This window comes from Nematolebias whitei, chromosome 9 (assembly GCF_014905685.2).
Source record: "Nematolebias whitei isolate Nwh7 chromosome 9, NemWhi1, whole genome shotgun sequence".
Classification (NCBI taxonomy): domain Eukaryota; kingdom Metazoa; phylum Chordata; class Actinopteri; order Cyprinodontiformes; family Rivulidae; genus Nematolebias; species Nematolebias whitei.
The window spans coordinates 16,793,400-16,804,750 of NC_056506.1; the positions used below are offsets into that span (position 1 = coordinate 16,793,400).

The 11,351-nt window shown below is 41.8% G+C and overlaps 1 protein-coding gene and 1 pseudogene across 1 annotated transcript in view; one reads left to right on the forward strand and one right to left on the reverse strand.

The window, feature by feature from the left end:
- Positions 1-11,351, reverse strand: part of angptl4 (angiopoietin-like 4) — a 183,604-nt gene that overhangs the window by 118,178 nt on the left and 54,075 nt on the right. The gene's annotated exons all lie outside the window — the stretch shown is intronic.
- LOC119415311 lies at positions 9,975-10,093 on the forward strand (annotated as a pseudogene).

An 11,351-nucleotide genomic window follows, 5' to 3' on the forward strand; every position in this document is an offset into this window, starting at 1 on the left:
ATCCATCCATCCATCCATCCATCCATCCATCCATCCATCCATCCATCATCTGTTTGTTCTGAACTCGGGTCTCAGGGGCAGCAGCTTGAGCAGGGAGGTCCAGACATCTCTTTCCACAGCCACCTCTACCAGCTCTTCTGCGAGGACTCCAAGGTGTTCCCAGGCCAGATGAGCGACAGTCTTTTCTGTATGTCCTAGGTCTTTCCTGGGTCTCCTACCAGTTGAACATGCTTAAAGCACCTCCCAAAGGAGGCACCCAGGAGGAAACATCCTTACCAAATGCATGAACCACCTCAACTGACTCCTCTCAATGTGGAGGAGCAGCGGTTCTATTCAGAGTCTCTCCAGATAACTGAACTTCTTGCCCTATCTCTAAAGGAGAGTCAGCTACCCTGCAGAGAAAACTCATTTCAACTGCCTGTATCTGAGATCTGGTTTCTTCGGTCACTACCCAAATTTTGTAACCATAGGTGAGGACAGAACCAACTGGTAAACAGAGAGCTTTGCCTTGGAGCTCAGCTCCCTCTTCACCACAACGGACCGGCACAGAGTCCACAACACTGCAGAAGCTGTACCAATCCATCTGTAGATCTCATTCTTTATTTGTCCCTCACACATGAACAAAAACTTAAGATATTTTAGTGTCTACACTTGAGGCAGCACCTAACCTCCAACCCAGATTGAGCAATCCACTCTTTTCTGACTGAAAACCATGGCCTGGAGTTAACTTTACCCAAAATTGTGGGTTTTCTCTAGGTACTCCTCTTTCTTCCCACAGACCAAAACATACATGTTAGACTGATTGGTAACTCTAAATTGTCCCTAGGTGTGAATAAGAGAGTGAATAGTTGTTTGTCTCGTTTGTCTCTGTGTGTCCCTGTGATGGACTGGAGACCTGTCCATGGTGTCTCCTGCCTCTCGCACAATGACTGCTAGAAATAGGCACCAGTGACCCAGTGCCCCAAAAAACAAGAAGTGTTCAAAGATAATGGATGGATGGATAGATGGGAGGAATCATGGGGCCATTGAAACAGACTTCCTCCACCCTGAGGTTGCACTAAGAAATTCTGTCCATGAAAGTTATGAACAGAATCAGTGACGTTGGGCAGGCCTGGCAGAGTCCAACTCCCACTCTGAAGGGGTCCAACTCACTGCCATCACTGAGAACTTTACTTTTACACCACTTGTGTAGGGACTGAATGGTCTACAACAACATACTCCTAATCCCATACTCAGAGCACACTCCACTGTTTATCTCTCAGAAGACGGTCAAATGACTTCTCCAAGTCCAGAAAACACATCTAGACTGAATGGACAAACTCACTTGACCCTTCAAGGACCCTAATGAGGTAAAAGAGCTGGTCCATTGTTTCAAGGTCAGGATGCGATCTGCATTGTTTCTCTTGAACCAGAGGTTCAACCAACCATCGGACTAGCTACTCTAGAACCCTTCAGTCTATCTTACTGGGAAGGCTAAGTAGAGTAATGCCCTTATAATCACTGCACATCTTCCAATTCTCCTTTTTTAAGAGGGGAGCCACCACCCCAGTGTCACTGCCCCTCATGTCCATGTAATGTTGCAAAGGTGTGTCAACCAAGACAGCTCAGCAACATCCAGAGCCATGAGGAACTCAGGGTGGATCTCATCCTTCCTGAGCTCTGCTGCTACATAACATTTGAACTACCTCTGCAACCTCAGGCTCGGTCATGGACAGACCAATCCTCAAGTCCTCCAGCTCAGCCAGCACAAAATATATGTCAACAGATCAACCCAGTCATTTTAGGAAACCATGCTTTCTAATTTTACTTTGCTTAAAAGTATATTTTCCTCGAATTAATGGGTCAAACATTAGTAATGTGCTGACTGCTAAGTTCGTGACAAAAACCAACGCAGACATGTTCCTGTTGTTAGTATTTTACACCACTTTATAATGTATCTGTTCTTGTTTCATTTTCATTTTATTTATTCTATTTACTTTTCATTTCATATGCTTTTTATATGATTGTCTATTGTTGTTTGTACCTCATCTGGGTTCTTTGTTTAAAGCAGGTCTCTCTTGTAAAAGAGTCCTCGAGGCTCATTGAGACAAACCTGCAGAAATAAAGGTTGAATGAACTTTCAATAGGGTGTGTGGCTGCATGTAGGTGTAAGAAATGTCACAATCAAAAACAGGGTTGCCACATCAAAATACAAGGTGACCACCACCATATATGTGTAAACCAATCAGCTTTATCATTTGAGGAAACTACTTTGTATATTGCTTAAAATAAGTTTCTTCAAATGACAGGGCTGGCCCTAGGGGTGGCCAAAGATGAATCTCTATTGGCCAAGGCCACCACTGGCCACTCCCTGGCTCTGCCATCACGACTGGTCATGGTTAAAATTGCTCCCTCTTCTCACCAGGATCCATCACTCTATGCCGCCTTCGAGAAGCAAAACAAAGAAGATAAGAACCACCTCTCTGTTCTAGGGTTTACTCGTATTTCCTCTTCAACTTCAGTCTAGAAACATACTCTTCTCAAAAACTACATTCAATAACCAAATCCTTTAGCTACAGGGGGTATCCGTGTACCGCTTGTTTTACCTAACAATTAAATTTTAGCATCTTCTTTTAGCTAGTTTCCTCTCATCATCAGATCTATAACGTAAGAATCAAACGGTAGATGAAAGAAGGTTGTACCGTCCTGAGCAGAAAGGATGGCACTGCTCTCCCTCCTGTTTCTCCTGACTGTCTGGTCACGATTCAAAGCCCTCATAGGTTGTGGTGGTGGTGCTGGTGGTGGTGGGGGGGGTAGCTTTGTGTTGATGCTGCTGCAGCTGAAGTCTGCATGGGAACCCCCCATCCCCTTTCCCCTTCATGCAGATCCCATCCACCACACTTCACCTCCGCCTCCTCCTTTCCTCCTTCTCTTCCTCTCCTCTTCCCATCCTCTCCATCCCCACCTCCTCTTCATTTTCAGCTGCACTTCACCCTTCTCCCCCCGCTGCTTCGCTCTCTTCTCCATCCCTCTCTCTCCTCCACCCACGTACGGCTCTCCACGACCGAGGGGCTAAAAATAGCATCAGGAATCCCCGCATCAATTCACAAGCAGAAGATGGGAATGTAAGCTTGCACAAGGTCACAAACCCCCACAGTTTCTGTCACAGCTCACAGCAGCTTTTATCTCCCACACAAGATCCAAACCAAATAAAATGTAATTACCCCCCAAATAAAAAAGAAATAAATGCTAAATAAACTGACAAAAGACCAAAATGTATCAATGTCTTGAAAAACCACATTGCACGCCCTGCCTATACTTACTGGATACAGAACTGGGAATATTTTATGGCCCCCCCAAAAAAAAGAGATTTAAATAAAAATACTCAATAACAGATACTAGTTAGGAGGAAGAAAATCACACACACACGCTCACACACACATACACAGCAACACACAAAGAATAGGGAGCAGCCAATAGGAGGAACAATAAACCACGCTTGTGCTTACAAAATTTCAGAGCGACTACTCTTTCTTTATTTCATGCTGCAAGCGACAGGAGACTGCAGCGGCTGGTGGAGCTCTTATTATTAGCAGGGGACCATTGATTTTCCTGCTGTCGTTCAGAATCATCTTGATGTGTCTTCTAGAAGCAGAGAGTCTGCACGTATCAGATAAAAGGTATGTTCTTTACTCTGTTTGCCTTTCACATTATTCTGTCTCCCGTCAGCGTCAGTTCAAGCTCTGAGCAGCAGAAAGGTTCAGTCAGAGCCACATGTTTGCACCTGTGCTGTTAGTCTGACATGAGAGGAGAGTGTTGTGTGTTGGTGGTGTGCAGAGTGGAACAGTGCTATGATCCAAGACTTCTCTTGGTGAGCTCATCACTTTAAGGGGGAGTAGACACTGAGGTGTGTTTACCTCTTCCAACTGTCCCCAAAGCAGGTGTCTTTATAGACTTCTCTTTTGTAGAGTCCAGTCCATCTCCAGTGGCTCACGGTGAATGTGGGGGGGTCAGTTGGTCATCTCCTTTGTATCTGTTGTAGCTCTGATGATGAGACGGAGACCAAGTCTTTGAACCTTTGCATCAGTGATGAGCTTTCTCCTCTCCGGCGTTCATCACCATATTTTAAAACCCGGACAAACTGAGTCCCTCTCGTCAGACGCCGGCCCCCTTCCGCCCACGCAGTCGTGCGTCAGCGTGCTCATGTGTGCACACTGCTGCACAAATACACACCCCCTGTGGTGAACGTTTCTCATGCACACAAGGCATCTATGAAATCACATGATTTTAGACTTATGTTTACACATGCTCCACTCTGACACACACACAGTGCACTCACCAACTGAACCTTGTCCTTTGTTTCCTCATCGCTCGCTTCACCTCTCCTGTCTGTGAACTGCTTCATGCAATGCAGCGGCAACACTACTGATGGTCCACACACGTCCATGACGGTGACAACACGACAGGCCTTTTTGTTCCGAACCAAGACGACGTCAAGGAGATCCAGAAATACACACAGAGCTTTCTGTTATCTTTATAAAAGATATAAAAGAGTCTTACAGTGTTTTTAAACAAAGACTGTCATGTCCCATATGCTTTTCTCACATTTCTTTCTATACTTAAAGTATTTAGTGGTAATTATTGTTTCACAAATTTTAGAACCAATTATTGTATGGCAATAGTGTGCTTTTCCATACCATCATTTATAATATTCTACAGTAAAAACTACGAGGTCAAGATATTTTAGCAGTCTGGCATGGTTTAGTAGTCCTTACCAACTCTTTGAAAAAAAAAAAAAAAATCCAGATTTTTTAAAAAAGATGTCAGTTCAGTTTTGTAAAGAAAATTAATAGTGATTCCTGAATGCTGGTCCAGTTTAAGACATAACCTAAAGAAACAAATTAAATAATATAAATACATCCTCTGATGAAGTACGATGCTGATAGACACTGCATCTTATCAGAACTTGGGAACATTCTGGAGTGTCCATGGATAGCTCACCGCCTTTGTCGACCTCTATGCATAAATGTATTATGATGTCATTGTATGTTGCTGTTTTATGTTGGGAAGTTTAAAAAAAAAAAAAAAACTTTTATACTGTTTTCCAGCCAGGAAATGGTGTGAGACGATTTTGTTTTGGCTTCCTCCACCCCCGTGCTCTCTTTTTCTCATCTGCCTGTATGTTGTATGTAACAGGTCTCTCCTGTAAATGAGGCTTCGAGGCTCAATGGTAACTAACCGGTATAAATAAAGGTCTAATAAGTAATAATAATAATAATACAATTAATGTAATTATAAAAAAAAACAATGCTGGTTTTGTACATTTCATTTATTTATTTTTTGTTTCTACTTCCATTTGCTTAAAAGATAGTTTAAGTATTTCTGACCCAACAATTTTCAGTCAGATCATCTGGACAGTTTCTTCGTTTTTGCTGAAACGTTTCACTTTCCATCCAGAAGGCTTCGTCAGTCAAGGTCATTCTTCCCCCAAACAGCTTACTCCAAAGTGGAACAAACCAGTTATGTTGGTGCTAAGATGGTCTCTTTGGCACGCCCCTCCTCCATTGCTGGCCCTCTTCCTGGTCGACAGTCATGTCAAAATGGTTCAAAACCAAAAAAAAAAAAAATCCATGCTCAATAATCCAGGTATACAATCCAACAATTTTAAGTCAGGTTTTTTGGTTTTGAACCAGTTTGACATGACTGTCCACGAGGAAGAGGGCCGGCACAAGAGGAGGGGGCGTTCCAAAGACACCATCTTAGCACCAACATAACTGGTTTGTTCCACTTTGGAGTAAGCTGTTTGGGGGAAGAATCAATTTTGTGTTGTGTGTTTCATTGACTGATGAAGCCTTCTGGATGGAAGGTGAAACGTTTCAGCACAAAAGAAGAAACTGTCCAGATGATCTGACTGAAAATTGTTGGATTGTATACCTGGATAATTGAGCATGGACTTTTTTTTTTTTTTTTAGTATTTCTGACTTTTGAACTTTACCAACTACAACAATATTTATACTTTTTTTTTATTAACTTTCACCTATTTTTTTACAGTAGTTGACAGATAAACTTTTGAAAATGGAAATTGGCCATAGATGTTGTTATCCAAAGTATTTGAGTTGGATTATTCTGTTTGTTTGCGTCAAAATGATGTCATGCCTCTCTGTGTCATGATCTGTTGCTAGTTTGAAACCAAGTACAAAAAGGACTCGGAGGACTCAGGAATAAAGCAATATTATTTATCTAAACTGCACAAAACAACAGCTGACGTGACAGAAAAACTTTCAATGAGGTGACACGGAGGGAGAACAGGACACGACGCGAAGAGGACAAGACACAGAATGAATAGGAACACCCGTGATTGACAACGAAGGACACCTGGGGTGATTAGGGTAGGGGACAGGTGTGTAGGAACCAGAAAAACACAGGGGTGACAAGAAACACACACCAGTCCTCACAGTCTTGAAAAAAACAACCCAGCATCTTTATGGAACATGAGTTAACAGCATCAAACTTACTTTACAAGGTCAAGGTCAAGTTTTTTATTTTTATTGTCATTCACATCTCATGGGGTACATGTGATGGAATGAAATTGTGTACACAGGGTCCCAGTTGCATTTAACAAAAGTATAAATTGTAAAAATAAACAATATAAGATAATAATATAATATAATATAATATAATATAATATAATATAATATAATATAATATAATAATATAATAAGATCAAAGACATGAACTAAGAAATACGCTAAACTAAGAATACACTAAGCACTAGTAGTACTAAACAATATGCCAAAAAACAGCAGCACGAACATGAGTCTGTGTGAGCAGACGAGTACGAATGAACACAGCATCATGAAATAAATCAGCAGCAAGAGATCAGCAGCATGGATAATCAGCAGCACATATCAACAGTCAAGTGGCATCATGGTGTTTCTCCTGGTTAGAGATTCATGAGTCTAACAGCTTCAGGGTAGAAGCTGTTCCTCAGTCTAGTGGTTCTACACTTAATGCTCCTCAACCTCCTTCCTGAGGGGAGTGGGGCAAAAAGTGTGTGTGCTGGGTGAGTGGGGTCCTTCATGATGCAGGTGGCCCTCTTCCTGCATCTGGAGGTGTAGATGTCCGTGATGGTGGGGAGACGGACTCCAACAGACTTCTGTGCAGCATTCACCACTTTCTGCAAAGCTTTTCTTTCTGCAGCTGTGCAGAAAATCTTTACGTCAACGGGACAAAACAAGCGTCTATATTCTAAGAGCCAGCTTTGTATTTAAATTTTTAAATTTCAATTCAGTTTATTTATATATCACCAAATCACAACAGAAGTCATGTCAGAACACCGAACAGAAACGTTCCCATTCAAACAGAGTCAGTTAATAACGTTATTTATATGAGGAGCAGACTGCTTTGAGATTTCACTTCATCGCAGTCTCCCATCCTAAGCAAGCACAGGGGCAACAGTGGAAAGGAAAAACTCCCTTCATTTACTGTAGAGTTAATGACACTTTCTCTCTTCATGAGACTGAGTGCAATAATACTTTTAAAGGTTTGACCAAAATCAGTTACAACTCTCATTTACCAGGATAAAGTGATATTTGTCTAAAGCCCTGGCATGAAATGTGTCAAGCGATATACAAAGTACATTCCTTCAATTAAGCTTAAGTTTAGTGTATCTGCTTGAGTTTGGATGATGGAAAAGTTTCATAGTCATTTGAGTGCATAAGGAAATCTACGTAATGATCTTAGCTGTCAGAGATAAATCCCTCATTGATGCCAGCCCTGCCTCTGCTCTTGCAGAAGCTGACAGCTTGTATGTCCCAGACACAACGTTTCAAGCATGCAGCTACCATAATATGTGATGAGGCCAAAGCTAGATTTGAGTCACAAATATTAGTGCTAAAATCACATAGTTCATTGTGTGAGGAGCTTATTAGTAGGTCACAGAAAATACCGTGTACATGTAGAATGAATATGGATCACAATAATCTGCGGTCGTAACTGTACTGAGTCCTTCTGTAGTTTCGGTGCAGCAAACGCTCAGCCCTGAGCATGATCTGTGGTTTTGAACCCGAAGTGCAGACATAGAACTCGAAGCTAAAATAAAGAAATCAATTTTGCAACCAAGAAAACAAAAGGCTGATGTGGCAGCAAACTAACATGAAATAACCAGGAGCAGGGTGACACGGAGGAAGACAGGGCCTGACAGCCTTGGAGGACACAAGCCACAAACAAAGGAAAAACACAGAAAAGGCTGAATATATAAGGACACTAACGAGCCATAAGGACGAACACCTGGGGTGATTAGAATTTGAGACAGGTGAGACAGGAGCTGACAACAAAGAGGACAAACACTGGGGACAGCAGGAAACAAGGATCTGAAAATTTAAACACAAAACACAAATAAAACACAGATTCTTACATCAAGGGGTTATCCCTTATAATACTACTACTACTACTACTAATACCAACGATGCCGACAACAACAACAACAACAACAACAACAACAACAACAACAATAAATAATAATAATCAAAATAATAATAATAATAATAATAATAATAATAATAATAATATATCCCGGCAGGTTATTGTTGAGTGAGATCACGACCATTACAGCAACATGCAGTGAACTGTCACGCTCATTTAAGATGGCTGCCTTACACTCAGACGTCATACATGACAGTTTCTCACTGTAAACCAGACATGGACCAACAATTTTCTAAAAAGGTCAGTTTGACTTAAAATAAAAACAATAAAATGATAATAATAATTATAAGAAACTCCACTTGTTCAACTGAATCATGGGCACATTATGTTGGTTGCAGGTATTATGTACGACTATCTGTAGCATTACATAACACAATAACACAATAACAGCCCATTATGTACCTAGTTCACTAAATATTTATGTACTGGATACTTACATTGGGTGTACTGGGTACTTACATGGGACCTCGTGCGTACACACAAAAACGTGGCGTCTACCCTTTTTTCTACGCAAAAGTTCAGATGTCCATCCATCATCTTTACTTGCTTCTTCCTGTTTGTGTCATGGAGGTCATTGGTACCCAGCCGTCACTGTGTGAGAGGCGGGGACACCCTGGACAGGTCTCCAGTACATTACAGGGACACCTGGACAGGTCTCCAGTCCATTACAGGGACACCTGGACAGGTCTCCAGTCCATTACAGGGAGTTCTGCAGAGCATTGTCACTGTAGTTGAGTATTTGGCAGAACAGGGATTTGCTTGGAAATGGGAATAAATTGTGTTGCATGAAGCTGATCCATCATTTTGATCCTTGTTTAAAAGGGCATAATGATAAAACATGTCCCCTGTCAGTGGAAGTCCATCTTACCCTTCACTGTATGTTTGCAAAGGTTTCATCTAGCGGATGGGACAGATGTGCAGGTCTGCATCAAGCGGATCAGCTCAGTGGCAGAGTGGGTACCCTGTGCAGCTTGGTGGGGGTCAACATTCTGAACTGCTGTGAGGAAATTGAACAGTTTTTCAGTTTTGTTCAATCTTTGTTCAAATTTTAACCAAGGACCATTTCATGCTAGCAGACAATCAGGGCAGGGTTACAACGTAATGTTAATCGGATAATAAAGACAGTCTCTTTCTGAAAGGAGACATTGTTGCAACCAAAGCCGCATGTCAAAATTACACCCGGATCCAGCAATCATTACTCAACATAAACAGTATGATGATGAGCACCAGTCTGAGCACAAGAGAGGAGGCTAGAGCACTGCACAAAAAGACAAATAAACTAGAAATTGCGTTAGTGTGCATCATGTGGAATTCCATCCTTCAGCGCTTCAAGGGTGTGATTATTGCAAAACGAGCAGTGGAATTGGACCTGTGCAATGATGAGGATTTGATTCTGTCATTGGGTGAGGCCTGTGAGATCTGTATTTAAGACACTGGCAAGGAACATACCCCACACTGTTACACAAAAATACAGAGAAAGTAAAAAAAGTTGTACTTTGACAGAGCTCTTAATTTATGGCCATGCCACCCTGAACACACCCGCTCTCATCTGATCTCAGAAGCTGAGCAGGGTCGGGTCTGGTTAGTACCTGGATGGGAGACTGCCTGGGAATACCAGGTGCTGTAGGCTTTTGTACTTCTCACAAACCACACCATGGGCTGTGTTGTTCAAAGAGCCATTGTCAGTACTGGGGCTAAGCACCCCTAAAGGTCAAATCCTAGAATTGCTCCTGGTTACTACCGCGCTTAGCAGCCCAAAGGTGCACCAGAGGTGGGTTAGCTTCAACTCCCCACACTGCCTCAGCCCATTCAAAAGTCACACTGAAGCGGACAGACAGTGTCTGCGGCTCGGACTAACGTGCTTTGTGAAAGTCACCAGATCAAGACCCTGTTTTTCTCATTCAGCATGACCTCCAGGTTACTGGGGATCAATGGCTAGTTACTGAAGGAACCAATGAACAGTTCTATTTGGGATGGTGTTGTCTTCACAATAATTAATGTACGGAAGTCATTTATACTGTTAGTTGTGGCACTGATGCCATTCACATACAGCAGGCAGATCATGTCCCAGTCAGTCAAGTCAATTCAGTCCTGCTGGCCTTCTGATAGAAAGATCTTTCCATTAGGTGATCCCACCATCAATTATATAACTATCCAAATGGCAACACATAAACCAACACCTTGGTACTAACATGATGAGATGAAAACTTTTCTTTTCTTGTTGGCTGACATAAAAATTTGGACAAATCAAGACCAAATGGATTTGATTTACCAGCTCTGACCTGTGGAAGGAAGATGGCCTCGACTCGGACTGAGCATTAATGAAACAATGATTTCACTTATTTGCCCATTGTTATCTTGTGTTTGTCTTTGATAGATGTTTTGAGCAAAACTGAAATATTAAAAGCACCATGAGTGAATGGGGGGTAGGCAGTTCTGTATACATCCTTACCATCTGAGTACAGGAGGTCCAAGGTTTAATTGTACTATGTTGTGCAGACAACTCACCTCTGAAAACACAAAAACAATGATAACTCAATTTTACATACAATGTGATAAAAATGTATTGTTGTTGTATTTCACAGTAATTCACATCACATTCCACAAGATCCTTGAATGAAACTTCATTAATCGTTGAACTCATCCTGTTTGTCTGGTCACAAATTATCTCATGAACCGCAGAATGATTTTATTGAAACTTTCAGAAAGTATTGACTGTACATCTAGAACTAACTGACCTGATGTGAGGGTTCAGTTTATTTTGTTTTGCACTTCACTTTTGTCCACTTGTTTTGCAGGTGAGCAGAAAGAGTGCAGGTCTCACATAGGTGGCACCTTACACCATCCATCCATCCATCCATCCATCCATCCATCCATCCATCCATCCA